This window comes from Lineus longissimus, chromosome 15 (assembly GCF_910592395.1).
Source record: "Lineus longissimus chromosome 15, tnLinLong1.2, whole genome shotgun sequence".
NCBI classification, from domain to species: Eukaryota; Metazoa; Nemertea; class Pilidiophora; order Heteronemertea; family Lineidae; genus Lineus; species Lineus longissimus.
In genome coordinates this window covers 8,915,581-8,937,938 of record NC_088322.1, presented here as the reverse complement: position 1 = coordinate 8,937,938, position 22,358 = coordinate 8,915,581, and the positions used below count along the sequence as shown (strand labels likewise).

At 40.7% G+C, this 22,358-nt stretch overlaps 1 long non-coding RNA gene across 1 annotated transcript in view; it reads right to left on the bottom strand.

The window, feature by feature from the left end:
• LOC135499884 (uncharacterized) overlaps positions 1-19,232 on the bottom strand; it is a 33,416-nt gene extending 14,184 nt beyond the window's left edge. Inside the window, exon 1 of the long non-coding RNA XR_010449365.1 lies at positions 18,720-19,232. This is a non-coding gene — a long non-coding RNA (uncharacterized LOC135499884). The remainder of the gene's footprint in view (positions 1-18,719) is intronic.
• Positions 19,233-22,358: the final 3,126 nt, after the last annotated feature.

Below are 22,358 nucleotides of genomic sequence, written 5' to 3'. Positions count from 1 at the left end.
ATTTAATTTTTTTACGAACGGCGTATGTCATCAAATCCACTCAATGAAATCGTAGATAATCATTTTATAGCTTTAACACGCAACTGCACCACATTCTGATCTATTTCTCACATCATTTTCGAATTTCGAAAATTACATTGTCTTATTCGTCATCGCTAACTATTCCACAAAACACTCAACTCGGATGCATCCGATCCCAAACCTGCGTTAAATATAACCAGAATCTACTCCGTCATCTACTCTGTAATCGCTATTTATGAGCCCCCTGCACATTCGCGCGCTGGTAGATACAACCTCGCTTGCTGACCAGTCTTTTTACGGTATATACAAGACTATATTTTCGTAACAGGCTCAGGGTTTGGTGAACGTGCGACATCTGGCGTTTTCAAAAGCTCACATAATCTTGCCTACCTGGCAATAGCTGTCGATATACCCAAATACCCCCTTTAAGATTCATTCTAAACGAGACCTTTCAGTACCTCCACCTAGAAAAAATACCAATGTGCCTAAAATGATATGTCTCAATGTATTTTGTGAATGACAATAACATATCGAAAGAGATAATTAACAACAATGTGCCATACTGCACTTCCATGGGGTATTGCCCCCGTAGCCTCCGGCCATTGTGGAAGCTGTCTGGAGCAGAGCAATGTCAATACCTTGAGGGTCAAGATGCACTGTGCTGGTAATTGGTGTTTTTATGACATCGATGTGGCAATAATGGACTAGTCAACATGGCGGACCAACAAGATGTTTATTCAGAGAATCAAAGTCAATATACAGGGTGGTCAATGTGGTCAATGACCATTCTAAAGTTGGGCAGAACGGACATTTGCCTCGACAGTTTAAAGGTCAACGTGAGTTGGTTAACATCGCTGTTGTCAATGGGGTATTTCGCATTACTATAATGGGTTTACTAAGTAATTTTCTGCTCAACATGGTGGATTGACATCTTTACCAAGAATGGAGGTCAATAACCAGAACTGATAAACCCGAATAGAGTGGTTTCACGTGACGTCATCACCTGCCATGCAGGAGGGACCGACAAAAGAAAGCAAGCCCAAATGTGCATGACAGCATTTGATTCAGTTAAATCAGGCATGACAAATCATTGTTCGTAAATTCGATGGAAAAGCAGCATGAGTCTAAGCCTGTCCTGGTTTTTCACATGCAGTTCTGTCTTGACCTTCATCGCTTATCACTAGGCTTGATTTCGAGTCTCTGAAGTATGCATATGCCACTTTCTGTAATTGGGAAACCCGTGTCTAGTTTCGGGCTACAGGTCACATAAACAAACATTGTATCCTTTCACGTCAACATATTGACCCATATTCCACCTAATGATGTGACATTGTCCGGATATGTAACGTAATCGACGGTGATTTACATAATATCACAAAGAAATGTCTAAATCAATATATCGTACGGATGCAGGAACCCCGGGAGTCATAACTATAATCACTGGTTTAAGAAATGCCAAAGGTTTCAGTTTACAGCTTATAAGAGGAATTCAACCAAGTGGAGAGGGGAATCATCGAAGAGGACGAAGAAGACGAGGTGGCCAATTCTACAACCCCCGTGGTCTGGATTCTCACCTGACACCGGACGATGTTGCTCTGACATTCTTGTTTTTGTACTTTTTGTGTTCTGTTGTATTCGTGTTATTAGGGACTTTTGGCAAGTTCAAAATTCACGTCCTCGTTACGTATTCCTATCGGTTTTACGTATGACATTTTCACAACCTGCACAATGTTGAAGAAATTACTGTGCCTATCGCATATCACGCATCGGGAGTGTGCAAGATGTGAAAACATCATACGTAACAACGATACGGATACGCAATACAGACATGAATTTTGAGCTTGCCGAAAGTGTGTACCTTATTGGCAACTTTCTCACCCTTTGTTGTATTTCGGTATTCGGTCGTGTTTGGACGAGAGAGGCTTTATAGATAAAATTATGTTGTGGTGCGCGGTGTTGGTCCTTAGAATATCGTGTAGCATTTTTAGAGTTGGCAGCTATAATCGATGCTCAATATTGAAGCAGTGAAAATCACATATTAGTGTTTAGTTGGGTGTATTCTAAAATGGAACTTGATATCTAACTGTCGGTATAGTTGTCTCACCAAACACCGCTTGAATAGGGTTGGGCTATCATTTCACCCGTGTCCATACCTCGAAACAGCTTTCATGAGGGTTCGATAGGCCTAAACCGATGGGAGGAATAAAGACACAAGTGGCATATTTTGCAAGTGATGAGTGTTTCTGTGTGTCAGTGTCCGTCTCAGGCCTCGAGTGGTTGTTGACGAGTTTGTGGTTGCTCGATCCGTGATCGAATTGGGGAACGATGGGGAAACACTAAAAAATGGGGAACGGCTACAAATGTCATACCGGCGAGAGTAAGTAAACGTATTGTCTAAAGCCACCCCTGCCGCAGTTAAGTCTATCAATAACACATTCCCTATCGATTCTTGATTTTAATCTCTTTCTCAATTTCCCCACGTAACGGGCCCCGTGGGTGGATATCACGCAGCATTATGCCAAAGGAAGCGCTCAGGAAATTCAATAAATTTCATTTATTTTTGCGGATGGGTAGTTGGACTCAATTGTAACATATGCAATAATTCAATCGAAGCAAGCGTTACTTGGCAAAATAGCATGACAGTCGTGTTTTGAACGTATTTTTTGGGGCTTATTTAGCATAATGTTTAATTAAATCCACAAATAAATATCGACAAATCTTAAATTTACGGCGTTCATTTCTTGGTGATAAACAATCCTTAGAGCGACCCTGGGTATTATAAATCATGAATGAATTTAACTATTTCGCCTTAATTTACGACATCAATCGGGTAAATCAATGGAGACATTCCTTGCTATTGCCGCTGCATGATGAATGACGTCTTAGGAAACCCGTTCACGAGGCTTCCCCGTGGTGGCCTTCACAAATACGATCACGATCAACGGGGGAAGCCCCGGTTTTAAATATACGGCCAAGGTCATACCAGGATCAGCAAATGCTCGATATAATTATTCAAGGGAACCATCGAATGACGTCATTCGGAACTTCCAATAAATTTTCCTCTGCGGTTATCGTTACTTTTTCACGCTTGTTAGCACTGATTGCCAATTACCTTTTAGAAAAATCCATGTAATGACGTCAGTAGGAATTCCCATCAGGGGAACCCTATCACGAAAGCGAACAGGAGCTAACGACCCACAGGTAATTTGTTTTTTTTAAGCAATTCCGTATGTTTTATGAGGACGGCGCGCATCAAGGCTGGGGTGTTTTTAATGACTTACCAAGAACGCATCTATTAGGATCTGACCGGAAGACTCTTACACTTTGAAGCATCACCATGAACTCTAAGTGTTACAGAGCTCATGCAAGTTCGATAGATCGGGTTGCCGTAAAAAAACTTCCTTAAATTTGAGGGTTTATGAAAACTTGATACATCCAATATTGGTCGCTGCTATTAAGTACATGCTTAGATATGAATAATCAGTTTGGGATAATCTAGGTGTGGGCATAAAATTTCAAGAATCTAGCTTAAAAATGTCCACAGTGACCCTCCGCAATATTGTTATCAAAAGGCCATACATTTATGTCCAATGTTATTGGTAACGCCTGATACAAAAAAACCAACAATGCCATGACCTAAAAAAATTATTGTGATGTCCTTTCCCAACCACCGTATAAAGTTTGGGTCAAGCCACTATTGTAACATCTTCTTCTTTCTTTCTTTAGTCCAACATAATGGTTTTAGCCATCAAAAGTGCGAGGGACCTTCGCCATTGACTTCGGTCACTGGCACCTTCCACCAAGTCTTCAACAAGAACATCAAAGAATTCACAAATCCATAGTTTTCCATTAGCCTAGTGAATGGCTTGATCTGTTGATTAGTATGTTTTGGTGTGAATCTGACAGCAGGATTAATGGCACTGAAAACGTGTCCATCGTCAACATGAAAGGGGCCACTTGCCCGACGAGATGATGAACCCTCAACCAGTACAGTCTCAGATGTGGTCTGCAATGCTATTACTCCTGGTCAAGCTGGTTGGACATATAAGAACATCAGATGATTCATAAATCAATAGATTTACTATTAGTCTAGCTTTGGTGAGCATATGACAGGTTTCCCAGGGTTGTCCCCAAACACATCGAGTGATTGCTACCACAAAGGCCATATAAGGGTTTGATCCGTAGTTCATAATTTTTGCTACCTTTGTAATACCACTGTTCCTAATCGTACAACCTAATACTGCAAACCGCCGAAAAGTATGTTGATAGGAAATTAAAGCCGAAAGAATTTTCGAAATCTGTGAAATTAGATTTCTGCGAATCACAAAGATTAAGATGCGCATAACTTAATAAACAGATTGTAACGATTTTGACGACTCAAACAAATAAATGTGACTGCTTGATAAAAGGAAACCTGGGCATGAAATATGTTGTTTTTTTATACGAAATTTGCTTCCAGAACCACATATGGCGACGCATGGTGGCGGCGCATGGATAATATCCTTCTGGTCAGATATATCTCACGCCCAAGTTATCCTTTCAATACATCGTCTTGGTTTACGATTCGTTGTAAATTTCTAATAAGATGCGACATGCGGCTCGCCTCAATATCAATGTACATTATATCATCACCATCTCACCTCGTAGTCAATTCTGGCGGGTTTTTTCCACCGCAAGCGACAGGTTCCTACCGAAGCCGCTCGTAATGATGTTTTTAAGATAAAATCACGAATCACGCCAATGTGAGCGCAATCTTTCCACTGGAAAGCGCTGCAACATGATTATCATGGGGAGATCGAAGGTGCATATTTCAATACAAATATGCGGTGCAGGTAGGATTGGGAATCGAGACGATTGGCGATTTTAAAGAATGGGGTGGGTGGGAGGGGAGGGGTGGTACAATGCAAATTATAACTGATTTTGACATTATTACATGTATTAGTATAGCAGGCATACATGTATTGGTGCCTCTAGGAGTCAAAATTGTCCCTCCCCCATTTTTCTCAAACAAAATATCCATTTTGTTTGAAGAGACATTAAGGGTCCAGATTTACCCAATTGGCACCCCTGGCTATCATAAATTCTCCCCCCCCCCCCTCCCTCCATTTTGATTCATTCCTAAACTAAATACATTATGCTGACATATGTACAGATATGCCGATGTATAACGGTAGTACCAAATTGAAAACAAAGGGCAACACCCGCCCCACGCAAAAATATAATATTTCTAAAAATATCTTATTATGCCATTACATGAATATTAACCCAAGTGTGCAGAATAGGGCGAATAAAATGCAACGGTCCACTGACCGAAGCTAATGCGATCGCTCAATACGTTGGATGATAGATTTTATGGTTCGTCCTTGTCAATATACAGATTCTATCGACAGAATTTGTCTCACGTCTTGGTCACATGATCATTTCCGTTGCCTTGGTGACGTGGCTGTGGCAGAAAGGGTGAATTCCTTATATGCGAGCTGTGTAGTGAAACTGGATGGAAAAGTGTCAATCTGGAATATCATACCCATCAACGGCCTTTATTGTTTGGCCAAAGATTCCTTGAAAAGATGTCGGTGTATCATTGGCTTTGATATGAGGAGATAATTCCCTTTGAAGTAGGGACAACATAACGAGAAATATTTCATCTGGATGAAGAAAAAAAGAAAAAAGATGTATTTACTGCCCAAGCATAACGTTTAGTTGCCTTTGAAAGCTGTTTCGTGGTTGGGGGGGGGGGGGGTCGATGTTATCAAGCTCTGCCCTGATAACCTATTGATAAAACAGTAGAACAATGAGAATCTAGGCCTACGGTGAGAGAAGGCTCTGTCGAAAGGCAATAGACCCTTACTAGGTTAAACCTAAATTGTTTTACCTGCGAGGTAAAGGGTGATAATCATAGTGACGAAATATTTTCTTTTTCGTATGTGTTTGTGTATATTGTCGTAGTGAGTTTAATTTGAACGTTTTCGGTTCTGAAATTATGCTTTTTTTTACCCATCTACTTGCCCATGAAAACGTTTTTATCAATTTCTGCTCTGATAGTGGTGAACCAACAACGGATGTATGGTTGGTCGCAAGGCAAGATTTGATATGAAGCAAATTTCAAAGAAATCCGACCAGTAGTTTGCACACCTGAACCCAAAACGATCCGGAAAAAATACTTACAAATATGGGCTATAATATTACAAACAATTTGCATAGTTTACCTCTATGTACCTTCGTTTATTTTGACGAAACAGGACGAAAGGAAGAGCTATGGTGGACGCCCTAAACCTATGTCTCAAAGTGCGAGATTTCTCCTTTGAAATAATGATACGGGAAGAACATGGTCACGACGGTGTTCCGTAATCAAAGAGAGGAATTCGATGGATGTTGCAAAGGGATTCTTGAAAGGCGACATGAATAAGACGTGGGAAGAAATATGTACGTCGTAATTTCGGTTAAATTGGTCATAAATGTGTTCCAGAAATCATATTTAGTTAAGATTATGAAAGCCATAAACTATGTTGGGAGGTCGTGCAAATGTAGATCGGTAGCTAGACCTCTTTTTAATACATCAGACGCGCATTAGGTAAAGTATGGTGGAGCCGTTAAATCTGTTTTTTGAATTGGGCCGAATGGGGCAAATAGGCCGAAACTGGCAAGTGCAAATGAATGTATAACGATCCTTTCCCTTTTTTTTACTAAAACAGAATTTCACATCCCACCAGTAGGAGGCTTTTTTCAGACTTCTTAACGGTTTCTCTAACTATTTCCAGATTAATCGTGTCCGACTTTTCCCTGAGGTCGGATTTCAAGAAACCTGTGAAAAATATCAAGGCTTCCCAAATTAGGGCATTACATAAAATGGGGTTGACAAGGTGACCTAATTGAGTGAGATAATTAGTATTCACACATATAGTCACTCTTGAGTATTTGGCTCACACCTCATTAACCATGTTCAACGTAGGCCTTATTTTGGGAAGCCCTGATGATTGCCCTATTTTGGGAAGCCCTGATGATTTTTACAGGTTTTTAAAAAATCTGACCTTTCAGGGAAAAGTCGAACAATGTCGGATTTTTGTCAGATAAATCAGGACAGAGTTGAGAGAAACCGTTAAGAAGTAGGAAAACGCCTCATTCTATTTATTGACATATATGTGACATTTACTTCATTTTTGCGATCATGAATGGCAGTTGGTTTAGTTTTCTCGTCACATAATTAGTCCCAGGTTTGCCATATTAATCATGGAAATAAATACGTTGATTCAGCCGCTCGTAGCAAAATCGATGCACGTTTTGATTAACGAGATGCTTTTTAAAACGCGTAGGATTGGATGCCGCGGAGTTTCGTTGTTTGCATTGACTGGGACAAAAATCCCTGTTATTTGGAAATAGAAGATATCATCAAAAGCATGAATTTCTCAAACGAGACTGTGCAGATAATTTCTTCGAAATGATAGTTCGTCAAAACACACAGATAATACATTGCAGCTGCTTCGAAGCTCTGCAAGATACTGCAAGGAACGATTTGTGGACGGTAAATGATTTAGTCAAAATAGTATGCGGTAGTTTTAGTTTAGTTGAGCCTTTACCAAAATTGGTGTTGTTCTGACAAGTTTGATAAGCCTAGGACAATCGTACATACGGTGGTGGCGGTGGTACCGCGTACACTCCGACCACTCTGACATTGCCGTTGAACTCCCTTTGCCACTATCGCGTCGCAGTAGTTGGCGGCCAATGCAGACTGCTGGGAGTGCAAGCATCGGCTTTCTAAAGAATATCCCACGAACCCCATCATTTCGAGCCCATCGAAAAGTCAAATGTGGACGTTTCAATTTCCAATCATGAAATCAATTACCACCTAATTTTAACCGTCTTAGAGTAGTACGTGATGGCCACCCAGGCTAATCACGACTGTCAACTACCAATCCGCCCGGCGAGGAATCAAACTCGATTTCAATTTGCATCCGACTGTTAAACTAAGGTATTCATGCTGCGTTAAATATCGAAGCCACGATTTGCGGTTGTTCGTACTGTTGAGGGTTTTGGAGAAAAAGATCTTGACATTTGTTCTGAAGCACAGGAAATTTCAGACAATCAACTTATTAGCATCTTCAGGATGAAACGAAAACCAACATCGGCCGGAAGTTTTTCACCAACAGTACCATGTAACATAAAGAAAGCTTTGATTGTCAAATTATGGTTTAAACCATAGGTCAGGTGAACATATTTGTTTTCTCGTCCCGCCCGCCCCGATTTCGGCCGCCGCCCGAATTCATTCTATCGGAGTCCTTCAGATAAAAATATTTGAAAGACTCTGATTCTATCTATATATGCTACCGCTTCATTACGTTTCACATCAGACCGCGCTGCTCTTGCTGACAGCTTTCCGTTGTATGGGTATGAGTGCTCATATTACAATGATATTTGTTAACCATTTTGCCGAATATCATTCAGATTGGTCCCGATTTTAAACTACGCTACAAGAGGAATGGCCCCTGCCGACGTCGGTGGGCTTTTACGGGTTTTATGTCAGTGTTTTCCTTCTCCTAGACTGGCTACAAATCAGGGTTGAAGAGGCCAGTCTCCAGCCTTTTACTAACGATTTAGGGGATGTTTCCATTCTAGTGCGTCAAGGGGCAGGGGAGAGCACCAGTTCTGATGTCGTGGTAGGGACGTATTTTCCCCCTAATGGTGTCGGTGTTGACGTTTACCATTAGTATATGGACACATGCATAAAGTGCCCCCCCCCCCTGCCCCGCTCCGATTTTGAGAAAATATTCGAGAAACAATTTCTATTTTACCCGGCCTTATCCATCACTTTTAACAGTTTCTTAGTTTATTTGAAAGATTCTATTGCACTCAGATTTCGAAACTTAATGGCAATATTACATGGAATTCCAGATCTAAGAATAGAGATAATGTCTCCAATTCCGACTTAATCGATAAAAATCATGTTAAAATCATCCATTACACACTCCGTGACAGACAGAATAAAGATGGAGATCAGCGTTATGGCAAGAATATTTCAATTTCAATTGATAGCATTTCAATCTTGATGTCACTGTACAAGTCGCGCAAGGGCCGTCCGCAGTGCCTCTTCAATATTGGGACCTTTGACTTTCCAGCTGTATCACATTTAGCTATACTGCGGAGGCGGAAGCCCCTGCACGGCTCTAAAGTGTATCTTGCAAGATGTAATGTTCGTGCGTAGAGCAATTTCTTTAGGAATAGCTGTTTGGAGGTTGAATCGACTATCCTGTGTTTTTTTTAATTCGGGGTAACCTGACGACATATACATCATATCATTTTCGAATCGTCCAATCACTGATGTGTGACGTGTTTTGAAGGAAGAAAGGGCATTATTCATTTGGTTTCGAGGAAGATGGGACAGTCTTTTTTTATTTTGAGAAAGAAGGGACAGTCTTTAATTTGTTTGGAGGAAGAAGGTACAGCCTGCCGTTGGTTTGGAGGAAGGAAAGATGGTATTTCTTTACTTTGCTGAACAAAGGACAGCCTTTGGTTTGAAAGAAGAAGGATCAGTCTTCATATGGTTTCAGGATGAAGGGACAGTCTTTTTCTCGTTTGAAGGAAGAATAAACGATTTTTCTTCAGTTTAAGTGAAAAAGGGCCAGCATTTCTTTAGTAGGAACAAGCTTGGACATTTATCCGTTCGTCTGGAGGAATAAGGGACAAAAGAAATATAGTCTCATTTAGGTTTAGAGGAAGAAGGGACAGTGTTTCGTTGGTTTGGAGGCAGGAGGGACAGTCTTTCTTTCGGTTAAAGGAAGAAAGGACAGCCTTTCTTTGGTTTGGAGGAAGAAGGGACAGTCTTTCTTTCGGTGAAAAGAAGACATTTCAGCATTTCCTTGGTTTAGCAGAACAAATGCCAGGCTTTTTTGGTTTGAAGGAAGAAGGGACAGTCTTTCTTTGGATTGGAGGAAAAAGGGGCAGTCTTTCATTGGTAATGAAGAAGAAGGAACATTGTTTCTTTCGTTATGATGAATAGAATACCAACAATCTTTGTGAGGTGTGGAAAAAAATGAAAAGGTCATTTACCTAACCGTCTTCCTGAACCTTCAACCGCCAAACAGCCTAACGTCCGTGACATCACTGCACTATTTCAAAATCGCCTCCAGTCGCTTAAAAACACGTTTGATCAAAACAGCCAATACTCCACAACCCCACAATCAACTTAATTCATTTTAAAAAGAGACCCACAATTCACACTGGAAATAAGCAAACTGAACACGAACCACTGAATTGCTCGCTTGGGCATCTTAAATAATCTTCGATTGTCAAATTCAGCACTGACAAATGAGATTTTACGAGTCAGCTGAGCTAATTTCAGTAATTCACTTCCTGGGGTATTTTGACTGAGTGAATTCAATCACCTCACACTGGATACATAAATCGGTTGATCTCTTTTAAATGCGTTTTTTACCACGAGAGAAAAAAATGCATACATCATCACATGAACTTGATTCTTGGCATGTTAATGTCCAGAAATAAAATAAATTTATTGACTTATTCCTTCATCCAAGGTTTAATGATGCAACCCACACGCAACGGTCCTTCGCGTGACTGGGTCATTTTGTTCTTCGGGCGTTTTACCTGTTTTATGCACGAATCCAATGTATTCAAACTGAAGGAATGTGATATCTATATATTGAGCGACCTCTGAGCGACGAGTGTTCTTCCCTGTAGCCTTTGTAGTAAATTCTTGGTGTACTTCTCGAAAGCGTCCAAAATGCTAAGAAACTCATTTACGCACAAAGATATTTGCTCTTTCGCGCGACTCGGTTATTTCATGTTCTCAGCGGGAAGCCATTGGATTTGTTAAAGTAGATGATGCTTTCATCGATGTAGGAAAGCACGTATGGACTGAAAAATCATGCCCTTTGTTGAGATTTCTTGTGTTCTGTTGCACGAAACCGTTAGAGCACGTCATTTGTGATGTACGTGACGTGTGTAGGGTATTTCGCTTAAGTTGCATAAACCATTGAACAACTGCGAAACTGTGGTAGGAATTTTCATTTTTTGAGGTTGAACACGATATTATCTTTAGATTAAACATATGAAATCATTGCAATATGTTGCAATATATGAAGCAATAGAGGCAAAGGCTTATCTCCAAATAAGCATTAGAGGTAGGGACTTGCAATCATGCGCTTGATTTCCGCGGCCATTGGACCAGGACCAATATTCCTCCTGCGTCATTGTTGATATCAACAATCATATCCCTGTAGGCAGAGCGAAAATCGCAAAAAGCACTTAATTTGTGGCTAAAGCATTGATCACATGGTTGTATCTCCAAAGTCAAATCTCGCAATCTCTATCTAAAAGTCTGATTTCATCGGCCTAAACCTGAATGCATGCAAAGTGATGAATGCTATTTAATTATGTTTGAATATGTGAAAATCCCTACACGTACTATTGTACCTTGTTCACCTAACACGAATTTCGTAAACAATTCACAATTTTCACACATTCTGCTTTGGCATTTACAGCAGAGTTCAAAGAAGGAAGCCAAACTGCTTAACAAAGAAGAAAGCGTATAAATCTCAGCACCAGAGTAACGCTTAATCCAGATGCGTTTGCACCGTGCTTACGACACCATGTTGAAATGTTGAAGTTGTATCCTTCTTTCTACTAGAGTGTGATCACCACAAACAAATTAACGCCCCGACGTGTATGGGAGAAAAGACAAATGTGTAAAAATTCAGAAAACTGTCATACCATGCATACCATTATTATCTGCCAACTCAGTTTTCTAGAGAAAAGCGAATTTAAAGCTAGTACATTCTTCAAAACATAGCTTTTACATTGGCCATGTTCAGCTGATCAGTGATTTTGCAAAGTTTCACTTGTGAGGAATTGTCTTGGAAATTTTTTGCGGTCAGTTGCTGGGGTCAACACATGACCCAAGAAAGCCATGTTACAGGGTCGCGAGTTTTTTTACGAGAAAACTCTGGTACTGAAGCCAAACGGACACTTGTTTCCCCTAGACGATGCTGACACGAAGGACACATGCTCGAAACGTCATGTTTATAACGATGCACAGAAGGATAACCAAAATAAAACCGTTTTGGCCGTAATCCGCCAATTTTCTGTGACTGTTCATGTTTGCGACATGCGAAAATTTCTGAAAAAATAAACTTCACGATTCTTCTAAATTTCTACTTTTACGATGAAAAATTTTTGTTTGCAAAATTTATTTGCGTATCTACATGTTATATAATGCGCAATCCACGAAAATACAACGGCTCGAAAAAAAACTTTGCGGTTTACAGTTTTGTAACATCATTATACTAAATGTATACGAAAATAAGGAATTGTTAAAAAAAGCTGCTATATTGCATAAAATCACAGTCCTCTCCTGTGACTCTTACATCCCTTTCATCCCAGTTCTAAAGGCATTGCTTGAATAAAACACTGAAATCACACCAGCATCTTATTCGTTTGATGGATTGCTCGTCCTTGCCTCAGCGACATGTTGTTCCGTATTCGTATTCGTGCTACTAGGTGTTACATAATTAGTTTGACACATTTGATTTTTAATAACTACTTGCCCCAGCGACAGGTTTGAATCACTAGGGCCATGCAGCGTTGTGATAAAAAAATCAAGATTGCACATGGTGTCATATAGTTCGTTTGACAGATGTTCGCCTAAATTAAGGCGATACTTCGTAGGGTAAAAATGCTTAAAACTATGAACTCCTCATGATCAGGCCTATAGTGGAAAGTACGTGTAGTGTTTGCCTTAAAGCAATATTTGTGGGCTGAAAAGAAAATATCAGAATGTCATTTGAGATTGTTTCTTATTGGACGACTTTCACAGCCTACATAATTAAACTTAAGAGGAATATGCATCGCGGGAGAATATTTCACTTTACCGGCACATGAGAAAGAATAAAAAGTGTCATACTCATTTTGAAACACCCAGTATAGGAGTTTAAAACCCATTCTACTTTACGTGCGAGCGTTGTAAGAAAGCGATCAATCGATCAATGTACCAGCGATACAATTGATTTGGCTATTAGGTTACACCAGACTCTTGAGATGTTGTATAAAGTAGCACTCGATGACGCTCTGTTTTCTCCAAGGGAATCTGAAAGGTTTTTGTGCGATTTATATTATTGGCCTGGTTCTGGACAGCTGTTCGATTTATAAGTTACATCTAACAGCAGACACCAATGATAACCCTTTCATTTGAAAGACTGACCCCGATGCTCTAGGTTAGGGTGCCAGTTTCATTTTCTCGAAAACTGATCCTATTTCGGTAAACTTTTAGTACGTCATTCAGTACACCCAGCTCTACAAGAATCTATTTAAAAAAACGTTCTTCTTCATAGATTGACTGTTCTAATCGGGGAGTCCCGCGAAAGGATGTTCGCACGGCAGGTCGATTGCATGTCCACTGACGAAGGCACAGCCTAGCGATGATTCCAGAAAACCCTTCTTGTCCAAGCTTACATAATCATCGGAGCATTAAGCCATCTAAATTCTGAAACATTGTCGGCATGCACTCCTAAAAATACGGGCAGGTGTTGAACGTTTAGAAAATATGGAGGATTATTTTCAGCCAACACAGATATGCACCCTCTAGTGGTGTTCAGGAAAGGAGCTTAGTACAAGTTCTTGCAATATTGTAAAATAGAGTTCTTGCATCGTTTCCGTGATGGTCAAATCGCAAACCTACTATATATGGGCTGCGTAATCCATGCAAAAAAATTGGTTGTGCCCAAACTGGCGGATAATCTATACAGCCACTATCTGCGGACTATCGCACTATCGGATTGAAAACCAGCCAATTACAAGATATGGAAATGTCGAATTAGGCCGCATCAGCAAACATATGCTAGATGGCGGCTACCATTGATTATTTGCATAGGCGACATTCTGGCAATCAGGTCATGTTGCTTATAGCAACACGCATAAGAGATATGAGTTTTTGACGGAAACAAAGTGCTTTGGTAAAGAACGATATCTTTTAAGAAATCTTTGACAAGACATTTCGAGTATTCAAACTTTAAAGTACATGATGTACTGTAATGTACGTACATGTTGTTTTTATACGATGCAGAAGACACCGCTAAGAAGTTTTGAATAAAATCAGCGCTGGGCGAATTCGCGGCTTCTTGCTATGACTGTCGTCAGGACAAAAAGTTCAGATTTAATGTTTCCATAGAAATACATGTACGCATACATGTACCATACCTAAAGAAAATCTATAAAAACGTGGTTTGAGAAGAGTTTTGAAAGGCCCGGTCATAACCGCAGACGAGATGAATGGGGAGAGCTTTCGTTGATGAACCGAATGCAGATATATGTGGTACCTGAGACTTAACATCCTGTGTGCCGCCAAACGAACAGTTTACAAAACATTTCCCGCTCCATTGATATTTCTGTATACGATCGTTTTGGCCAAATGAGTTTGCACTACTGACAGCATCCCTTTTAACGGAAGTAACAACTGCCGATAGCCTTCAATATGATATCGTCCGTTGAGTAAATACATATATTCAACCAATCGGAAAATGTCATTCCAAATCGGGCATCCAATCCGAAATCTCTAATTGAATCGGAATTTATCGCATATATTCGGGATTATTGGCCAAGGTTATATTGATTAAAGCGTGTCAATGACGAAGAGTTTTGCTGTTGCCTGATGGACTATCTTCGGCTTGCATCAGATTGGAGCAGACTTCTTGGAGCAAGCTATTTAGACAGCACGTGATCGCGTATTCCAAATGCGAGACGGTTGACTTAAAAAGCTGTTATCAATGCGGGTCAACATCATGGGGGGGGGGGGGGGAGGGGGAAGGGGGGGGGGCAAATATGAGCTTCGCCGCGGTAAAACATTTGATGAATAATTTTCTGGATTAGGGACCGTCATTACATATCCACATTTTAGCGATTCGGAGGGGGTTAGGCACCAACTATCGTTCCCCACGAAAGAGCTTTCATTTGGGTTTCAAAGCATTTCTTACCGTCGAGAACGAGACGGTAGTTTTAGGTGATTTATGGAATGCATTCATGTGTTACATTGGGTAACAATATTTCTATAGTCTCCCTAAGAGTAACCGACAGTGCTGACGCTTTACCCTACTTCAAAATACCCCCCCCCCTGTTGCCACGAAACTTGCAAAAAAATATAGTATCTGATAAAACTTAATTTTATAAGTCACTACGGTAATACATCAACTAACGTAGTTAGTGCCAGCAAAAAGCAATTTTATTAATGCATTTTTAAAGCAAATTAAGGAGACATAAGGAAATTTGTTCAAGGAAGAATGTTGTAAATTTTAGTCAAAATGCATTAATCGAGAGAACTGAATTGATATTGCTCGGCGCGTTTAACCGAGTAGGCAAGGTTCTATGACCCCGATGATCATGAGGTGCTATGATCATGAGGTGCTGTAATCAGGACAACTAAACTGTGCCACTGTATCAGCATGCCGATCTATTTTGGTTTTGGGGGCCGGTATACCTCCTCGGGAACATTAGGGCTGTCGCATACCGCCGATAAATCGTCATGTGTACGAGCATTATCTAAGTAGGCCTTGGCCTCTTAAGTTATCTTTGAACAATAAGTGAACAAACGAGCAGGACTATCAAACATGAGGACCTAATTTGCCTATACACCGGCCGCACACGATCATCGAAATCAAATGCATCTCCATGTAACAAACGTAGATTTATTTTAACTGGTTTATGGTTAATTAGTATTTGCGTCAATTCACTGTGAGATATTTCCAGACTTCACTTCATAAACCCCCCCGCAAACTTGGCCAAATTTGGCAAATGTTGAGTTGTTGCGGCCCGTTTTTCCACTTTACACTTTCTTCATCTACGCAAAGAGCATGGATATGTGATGAATCTTCTCGTTTACGAGATCCCCCCCCCCCCCTTCCCCCTGTCGTCCTCATCCAAATTTCATCAAACCAACCTTTAGCAATCAACCTTCCTAAAAGGTTCAACCCAAGTGATCCATGACATCCAACCAAGTATCACTTTAAACGAATTAAGGCGACAAGGAGCGGATGATTGGAAACAGAATGCAGAATGCCTCTACAAGACCCGATTCCTTCCATCGGATCTAGAAAATAAATGAGATCGTTTCGAAGTTGTCGGGCTGATGTAAGAGTTGGGGGTAATTGGGTGTCTGGGTTTATTGACGAGATAATCCAGTACAATCCAGGGTATTTTGCACTTTTCGCTTCTTTTTAACATGACCAGATAGGCCACTTGACAGAGAAACGGCGCCATGTGTCTGAGTGACGTGTTACTGTGATTTCCTTCTTCTTCCGGTTGCTGCTCAAAGCCAGAATTAGTGGGGAATCGCTGTTTAATAGCCTCAAACAGAGCCACACCCACACCAAATTCCTCTCATTTTCTAAGCGTAATGGATGATTTTGATTGCATATGAATGACGGCGGCAAAGTTTCACTAGAAAGTTCAATTGTTGCTGATGCACTATCCAGAAACTGCGAGTTCAGTTAACAGATGCTGTGGGATGCAATACACAGAAACGCAAAATTTTAGTGTCTGGACGAACAGTGGCCATCTTGAATTCTGTTTCGGATCGCATGTTAGGATCGCATGATTCAAATAGTTCGGCAGATTCCTTACTGCTCAAATCCAGTAAACTGTATAGATCACCGCAGAATGTATACGGCACTTATTGCTAACATTTAATATTATATACATGTAATTCGGAGGTAAAAGTTCGCTAAGTTGGGCGTGATCATTCACAGCGTCACAGTGGCGAAGTTTGACAGGTTCTCTCATTGCTTACGAACCATAAAATCGAGAGCAGCAGTAACTTTGGTCATATTCCAATCTGAATCTACAGGGCAACCAGCGTGATCATTTAATACCATCTGCTTCGGAGGGAGGCATCTGCCGAGGTAATCTCATAACGAGAGGATCTCTTTTGGGAAATCCTCGCTCGAGGCGGACGTGGGCAGCTAGAAATCTAGTTTAACGAGACTCGACATCATGCCATGATGGTGAAGGTTAAGTTCGCCTGGGCTATATTAGACCAGCGACCCGAAAGCTCATCAGAGGGGACTCGGACCTCTCTCCCGGATGACGTAAAATTAAGTTACTGATGGTGAGCATGATTTCCATTAGATGGGATGCTATTGTAACCGAGGCAAGCTGCCCACACCAAAACCCTTTAACCACCTCCAGCATCTGTATTCCTTGATGGAGATGATCAATGTATGATGTATAGGTGTCTTGTTCTAGGAAAATGAGAATAATGATGGTTTTCCTTTGAGTTGAACCTACGACCTCTGGTTATGAGCCAGCTGTTCTAACCACTTTTTGCCGCTCCCCTCCCTTGCAAATGCTGATACATGTACTGTAAATCGAGTAGTAAACGACCCTTGAACTTATGACTGAAGTAAAGTCTCGACATGGTTGCATATTAAACTCTTAGGAACAAACGTAAGCACCCCGTGGCACAATCTCAAAGTTTTTCATTTTGATAAAAAAACCTCGACGGAGTGCATATTTGTGTTGGGCGAAAAACCCTTCAGAAGCTGAAAACAACCTCACTTCTGAGAGTGTACAGAAACACACGTATTACGAAACCATATGAGAGCAATTGTTGAGATGAATTGGTCACACAATTCAGTTATCATGTAAACATGAATACAGAGAGCATTATGCAGCGAATTGTCACATTCTGTCGCCTGATTTCATAAGTTGGCAATTAGTAAATATTGATGGCTGCCTTCTCTGTGGAATATAATTCCCTTAACGCGTTACCTTGACGATCGAGTCAAGAGTAACTACTGGTGATAGAAACCAACCAGTAAGAGTATATATACTACCAAAAAATATTTGAATACTGAAATAGTGTAGATTCGCAATTTAGCCGGTTTGGTGAGTCTGTTTCACGTTGGTCTATTGCACCTTCTGTACACAGGCGCCCTTCATCCTGCTAGATAACGACTACTCAGTATATGTTACTCAGCTCCATACAGTTTGAAAACGCATGTGCTCAGATATGTAGAGTGACGTCACATTTATGGCTGCCAATCAGAATTGTGTTATGCTCACAAGCCGAATTTGCAATTGACTGCTAAAACATGTCTTAGTTTTCGTCTCACACAATACGGGATATATTAGAACTCGTGGAGCGTAAAATCTATTCTGAAACACTGGGTAGGAATTGGTTATGAATATGCTATTATGCGAAGTGCTATCATGCGCCTGCCCCTACATTAGTAGTTGTATTCATTATGCATACGACTGCTTATGTGCAGCGACTTGTTGCAAAGATCTCGAAAAATCTTGACACTGTCTCATGATATAGTACTGTAGGCCGTGTCTATGAATTAGATAAGAAGGAATACAATATAGACGCAGATACGCTAATTCCACCGATCTATGACCGGTTGACTTATTACTGAAAGATAAAAAATCAAATGGCAAGTCTTGACCATCAAAGAACTTGGTGTCACCAACCAATTGTCTATCCAAATTGAACACGATGAATTGAATTGAACGACCATGATACACAATACTCAGTATTTAGTTTGAACTGCATAAAAACTATTTCAATTAGTGAAAATAATTTTTGCTTATATCCTCGCGGTTTTTTACTAGTTAACATCAATATGTAAAATGGGGGAGCTGGCAAGCTGTAACAACAACCAGAATTTTACACCAACCAAAACTGTTTTACAAAGAAAACTTACCAAAAATGTGTCCGAATATTGTGTCCGATCGAGATGAATCAATATCCGAAGAGAGTGCGTAGTCTGCAGTAGCAAGAAAGAGCATTAATCCAAAATTTCAATACTGTGAAGACCACTTTCCTTCCCAAAATGTCGAAGGAATTTCACGGAATTTTCCTGAAATTGGCCACGTAACGCCGCCTAATGGTGGAGTTATGAACAAATAGCACGGGAAATAGTTCCAGTTGCACAAAAATCCAAGAATGAACACGCGTGCTGAACTGATGAGAAGCAAAACCTGTTGCGATTTTTCACTCTAGCAATGACAGAAACGTTGTACGTTGTGGTGACAAGTAGTGTTGTGAAGACAAATTTGGGAAAAAGAAGCAATTAGTGACGTAAAATCACACACGTCTTCGTTTTTATCCTCCGAAAAGCACAATCGGCGTACGTGCAATTGCACAAGCGACGTATGCGCATAAGCGACGAATGAGACGCCGAGGAAGCTTCAGCAGACGATAGACCACGTGTTCATATCCGCGTGGACGCTAGATGAATGCGACAGCGCACGACGATCGAAGCGTTGCTTGGCATACCTGCAAAATATGGTAAACGCTGTAACGAATGGGCGGGAATGATAGTGGGAGGATGGAGTGGTGATGGAGTGGACATGTAAGATGGAACATTTTCGAACATTTTTGGGCGCTGACCATGCAATTATGTATTTCGCCTGAAACAAAGGGTCCAAGTGGCTTATGTCATTGTCCGAAGTTGGTTCTGGTATTCTGACGTGTTCTGAGTATGCGCATTTGTTTTGTTTGGGCCCTGGTTTGACTTTGTCCAAAATGGTCCAATAATACAAAACCATGACACCAGTAACAATTAGATCATTTGTTAGTCTCCACATAAACATAACAGGGGTTGCTACATTGTACCTGCAGGGTGTCCGGTCAAAACGTGCTCATAAGTGGAAACAGGTCTCCAGTCAAAACGTCCTCCGATTTTGAGCTACAAGACGTTCTTAGATTCTGTCGAATTCCAGTTAACCATAAATAACACTGAATGCAATTTTTGGGCCACCATCTGTCTATTTTGACTTTTATATTGGTTAGATACATGCATGTATGCAATAGCACAATGGCGGCAACCCCTTTAGTTCTATACCTAACGAAATCATCAACTTAGGACCTGAGTAAAACATTAGAAATCATTTTTGGAAATTAAGACGCTTTAGCGCCTGCCCACGGACGTTTCAACTGGACACCAGTGAATATGCATTACCAATTGCAAGAACCTGTATCCCCGCTTTGATCTTATCACTGCTCTTTCCATTGAAATGATACAGTCCTGTTAGAAACCTCTCGCGTCTGTTCAACAGTTGACCACGGAACAACCCATACATGACAACGGGAGATTCTGCCATGTTGTCCTTGTTGCCTAGTAACTCTTTCAATTCGATTGATTTGCTCGATGGTGGACACCCGCTGTCCTCGTAACCTTACTTGACAGGAGGTTAATTAATCCGCTTATATAACGAGCGATTGAATGCCGGAACGTAGCGTGGGGATAACTCTCAAACATGTGTCAATGTCAAGGAAATAATGTTTCGGTCAGACCTTAGCTCATTAATCCAGAAATTGAAAAAAGCTCGTTGGAACTATACCAAAAGCTATTTTTGTGTATGATTTACATCTAACGGTACGAGATGGCTTCCCTGATTCTGATCAAATCTTTTGAAAGCTTTTTAGCACTCATATTTCACGCAGCGCCTTGCCAATGCATTGACTGTACATAATACGATCGTTGCATGGGTGGAAGGCTCACTCGGAAACACAAGCGGAGATGCAGGTTAATTTCGAAGGATTTTCATTTTTTTTCCCATTTTCTGTGCTATATGGCGATGGAAAGAACTACATGTTCAGCATTGTAAGTGATGGCTTATCAATACTGACAGTTTGAAAATTGCGCTAATAATACCATGTAAACTCCATCTGAAAATATTAATATTCGAGGTTCTTCTCAAAATGTCCCAAAATCTCATCGATTTTCGTCGCCCGAAACATATCCAGTTAACGACTGATATATGACAAGCAAAGCCTAAACCTGGAATGAGCGATGATATACTCGTGAACGAGAAATCCGAACAGTGGTTTTGTTGGCTCAATATTATAGATGGTTTACATATGCACACGCAAATAATTAACACATATACTAGTACAAAATGTACATGATGACACAATTCGCTTCGCATGCATGGTATCGCAGCCAATCGTTGTCTAATCTATATCTACGCATGTCATCAAAATGAACGAACCAATCGAATTGATGGTTACACTGATAACAGCCAATGACAAATGGTGTTATAATTCAACGTGATTGGACTATGCTACCTCTATCGACTGAAGAGCTTTTCATTAGGGATACAATGGTTGATAATAACTGTCACTGTAATTGGAGGAATGAGATTTCGATCACGTGTGGTTACAGTTAAGAATACGGGGGCGTGCTTTCTTTTGTCTGTTCCTCCAACATGTCAGGTGATGACGTCACGTTAAACCACTCTATATGGATGATCGATGTTTTCGTTCATCTAATTCCTTCTTGTATCGCTTCTTGTATTGATACAATATTGATACAAGAAAGAACTAAATAGACGAAGTGATGTATTAATCCGCGAGAATACCAAGTGACTACACAAGATGTCCGTCTTAAGCTAATAAGTCGCGGACTTGACGTACCTTAAAGGTCAGTTTTTATGTCGTTTAAGTTACCAGTTTCCAAACTCGCCATCTCAGTATTCAGCCAACAGTATAATAGCGAGCCAACTATACCAAATTTCGGCCATTATTACGTATACAATATTCATTCGCTGATCCGATCCTATCTCGATTAGGAAAACCTGGCTTTACACTGATTGGTTTTCAGAGAGTACGGCCCAGCCACCATTAGGCGGCTTTAGGAGGTTTTATTGGGGCTTACGCTACCTTGATGGCGGGATCGCCACAAATGAAGCAATGCCCAACAGGAATCATGCATCGATTCATTGGCGGGTTGGTGCCACTTGGGACAGAGGCAGCCAAAGGTGTGCGGAATAGAGTAATAACGTTTTGTATGAATAAATACGTTTATTGTGCAAAGACATAATCGTTGATCATATACATGTACGGAGGCCATCGGACTCCCGAAAAACGCGTTTCATTGGGGTCGTAAAACTCTGGTGTTATCAGGCTTGCCTGGATGCCACTTGGGATCAGCCGTTAAGTTTGTGTGCCTTGGGAACCATTCCTGCCTGCTAAATACAAAAAAAGCTACAACACCATTGATGCATTGCCAGATATGCTATTGGAAACTAGACAGTTCGCGTACAAATATATTTTATACATCGAAATGTTTGTTCAATCTAAATATTAACTGAGGAAATAACGATTTCATAAATGGTTCGATATAGGATCCCTTTCATTGGTGATTTGCTGGCGAAATATCTGTGGAAAACAAAGAACTGACCCCCACCCACGGCATCACTTCCTTTTGAAACAGTTCTAATTGCTTTAGGATTCCAAGTTCTAGCCAAAATGATGGTGACCATGTTAAACCATGGGTTAGACTCCGTTAGCTCAAGAATGGATAATTTCGAGTTGCTTCTGTTGTCGAATGCTTGGC